Below are 4171 nucleotides of genomic sequence, written 5' to 3'. Positions count from 1 at the left end.
CACAAACTCAAGGACGTGTGTCTTTCTTGCTACTTTCAAATTTAATTTGAAAATTAAATTTTTAATTATTTATAAACAAAACAGTTTCTAGGGAATATAAATTGTGGGTATAAAAAATTACAATTTCATTGACTATTTTATTTAACAATATTAAAGTAACGGAAACACAACATTCATTATTTTATTTCATTATACTTCTATTTTAGCGTAAAGTTTCGAATATAAATAAGCGGAAAAAAATAAGGTGAAGGGTTTTGCCAGTTCTGGGTAAAAACTGTATTTGTATATATTAATCCACTCAAAATTAAACCATTTCGAATTTTTTTAACCGTGAAACATTTTTGTGAATCGGAAAATGACTGGGAATTTTTTCCTCGATTAAAACGGCCACCCTGAAATTATTTTTGTGCAGTGTTCAAAGTAACAAAAAAATATCCGAACATAGAAATAACAATAAATATTCCAGCTAAATTCTTTATTCTTTATTGAATAAGGAAATATTACTTTTTTGGATTCGGCTAGAAGATTTAAATTATAAATAAAAAACAGTTGAATATAATAAAAAGACGAATTTTCAACAAAACTGTTGAATTTTCTCCCTGGAAATACAAATTTTGAACAAAAAATTTAATAGGTGAAATTTAAAACACAAAAGATTGTAATTTTAAATAAAAAACAGTAGAAGATAATAAAAAAGACGAATTTTCAACAAAACTGTTGAATTTTCTCCCTGGAAATACAAATTTTGAACAAAAAATTTAATAGGTGAAATTTAAAACACAAAAGATTGTAATTTTAAATAAAAAACAGTTGAATATAATAAAAAAAGGCGAATTTTCAACAAAACAGTCGAATTTTCTACCTGAAATATGAATTTTCAACAAGAACAATTAACAATTGAAATTTAAAACACAAAAGATTTTAGTTTTAAATAAAAAAAAACAGTTGAATATAATAAAAGAAGACGAATTTTCAACAAAACAGTTGAATTTTCTACCTGGAAATACGAATTTTCAACCAAAAATTAAATAGTTGAAATTTAAAACACAAAATATTTTGATTTTAAATAAAAACCCGTTGAATATAATTACAAAAAACGAATTTTCTACCTGAAAATACAAATTTTTAAAACGAAAAATTAATAATTGAATATTAAAAAAACAAAAGATTTTAATTTAAAATAAAAAAACAGTTGAATATAATAAAAAAGGCGAATTTTCAACAAAAATTTAAAAGTTGAAATTTAAAACAGAAAAGATTGTAATTTTAAATAAAAAACAGTTGAATATAATAAAAAAAGACGAATTTTCAACAAAGCAGTTGAATTTTCTCCCTAGAAATACGAATTTTCAACAAAAAATTTAGTAGTTATAATTTAAAACACAAAAGATTTTAATTTTTAATAAACAACAGTTGAATATAATTAAAAAACGAATTTTATACCTGGAAATACGAACTTTCAACCAAAAAGTTAATACTTGAAATTGAAAACACCAAAGATTTTAATTTTAAATAAAAAAGCAGTTTCATATAACCAAAAAAGACGAATTTTCAACAAAATTGCTTGAATCGTCAACTAAAACAGATTAATTTTTAAACACACATTGCATTTTTAAACAAAAAATATTATTTTCTACAAAAAATACAAATTTTAAATTACAAATATATTTTTTGCCAAATGATTCAATTTGCAACGAAGAAGATAACCTTCTGGGAAAAAAGATTATTTTTCAAGAAACAAGTTAATTTCCAACCAAATAGATTATTTTGGCACCAAATTGTGACTTTCAATCGAAGATTTGAATTTTTAATCTAAAAAGATGAATTTTCAACGAAAAATATAATAGTTGATATTTTGACAAAAATGATTTTCATCAAAAAAAATATATATATACAGTTGGATTTATTTAACAAAGACAAATTTTTGAACAAAATACTTAAATCGTCATCTAAAGAACAATAATTTTTTATAAAAAATTGCATTTTTAACCATAAAATTGATTTTCTTCAAAAAAAATACAAATTGTAAAACAAATACATATATTTCTTATAAAATAGTCCAATTTGCAACTAAGAAGATTTATTTTAACAATCAACTTTTAACAATATACATACATTTTTAACCAAATAGTTGAATTTTCTACCTAAAAATACGGGTTTTCAACAAATTATATACACTTCCAACCAGGCAATTGCATTTTTAACAAAAAAAAAAAGATTAAATTTATACAGAAAGAGATACATTATGAAACCGAAAAGTTAAATGTTGAACAAATTTTTCGAATTTTTGATAAAAAAAAAAAATTTTATTCAAGAAAGACACGAAATTTTAATCAAGGTGTATAATTATCCGGCCAAAAAGATGAGTTTTCAAAAAATCGGTTGAATTTTCAACCAAGAAGTTTGACCTTTTAAGATAAAATGGTTGCATTTAAAAAATAAATAAATAAAAAAATTTGGGAGAACATTCAAGGATTTGGTTCAAGAGTAAGGTTTTTGTAGAAAATTCATATTTTTCTTTCGAAAAAAGAAAATTTGGAAGCAGTTTGTCCTTTTGGCTTGAAAATGAAACAATTCACTGGGTTTCGAAATACAGTTTGTTCATTTTAAAATTGATATATTTTGTTAAAAAAGCTCATTTTTATTGTTTGTTGAAAATTCAACTATTTTGGTAGAAAATTAATTTTATTTGTTTTATGGTTTTTTGGTTGAATTTAACTGTATTTGATTTCAAATAAAAATCTTATTTGGTTGAAATAATATCAACTATTATATCTTTTTAAAAAAAATCAACTATTTTGGGATAAAATTCAAAGATTTGTTTGAAGAGTAAATTTTTTGTTAAAAATTCGAATTTTCGGTTTGAAAAAGCAACTTTTGTTGATAATTTGTTGTTGTTTTTTTTCCCCGGAAAATTCAACAATTTAGTGGATTTCAAATTTCAGCTTTTTCATTTCAAAATTTATATATTTTGTTGAAAAAGATTGTTTTTTATTGTTCAAAATTCAACTACTTCCTTTAGATTTCAATGTTTTGTTGAAAGTTCATCTTTTTTGTATTACCATTCATGTATTTTGTTAGAAATTTTACTTTTTTGGTGGAGAGTTCAACTATTTCGTTGAAAAGTATTCTTTTTTTTTTTTTTTGAAATTAAGACTTTTGGTTTTAAAATGCAACTGTTTTGTAGAAAATTCGTATTTTTTCCTTGAAAATGAATGCAATGGAATTATTTTCTTCCTTAGTTCAAGCTTGGATTTACTCGTTTTAAAATTCATCTGCATGTGTAAAAAATCTCTTTTTTGTGGTGGAAAATTCAACTATTTTAATAGAAAATTAATCTTATTTGGTTGGGAATTTTTTGTTTTAATTCAATTGTATTTAATTTCAAATTCAATTTTTGTTGTAGAAATAATATGAACAAGTATATTTTTCGTTGAGAATTTATCTATTTTTGTTTAAAATTCATTTATTTTGTTAAAAATTCCACTCTTCGGTTGAAAAGATACTGTTTCATTGAAAATTCATCATTTTGGTTTGAAAATTCTTGTGTTTAAAAGTGTTATTTTTTTGTTTTAAAATTCATTTTTTTTCGATGAAAAATGCATCTTTTTAGAATAAAAATTTGGTGAAACTTTGATTTCAACCGTTTTAAAAATAATTTGTTGAATTGCGATTTTTATAAATTATTATATCATTTAGTTTAGAATGCTTAGTTCGAAAATCTTTGACTTTAAGCATTTTCCATTTAATGTTTTTAATTTTTAAGCATATATTTTAATTTAAAGAATTATAAAATGCTGTTTTCAAGGCTTGAAAAATTAGAAGTGTTTAAAATCGAAGATTTTTAAAATAAAAAACAGGGTGGCCGCTGGACCGGAAATTTGACGAATTTTCAGAAGAAGAATCTGTCCAAGTTCGATTTTAACAGTTTTTAAAATAATTAAAGGACAGTTTTGAAGATTTAAATGATTAAATATAAAAGCATTTTAAGTTGAAAATTTTTGATAAAAACAGTGTTATTTTATCAAATTCAAATATAAATAAATAAATTATTTTTTAAATGGATCTGTACTCTAAGTATAGAAATCTGAAGAATAATTGATTTGACCAAACAATTCTAAATTTTATATTCCTTAAAATTAAAAAAAAATTATTTTATTTATATATTTAT

The sequence above is a fragment of the Belonocnema kinseyi genome, chromosome 10 (genome assembly GCF_010883055.1).
Source record: "Belonocnema kinseyi isolate 2016_QV_RU_SX_M_011 chromosome 10, B_treatae_v1, whole genome shotgun sequence".
NCBI lineage: Eukaryota > Metazoa > Arthropoda > Insecta > Hymenoptera > Cynipidae > Belonocnema > Belonocnema kinseyi.
This window is presented reverse-complemented; position numbering follows the sequence as displayed.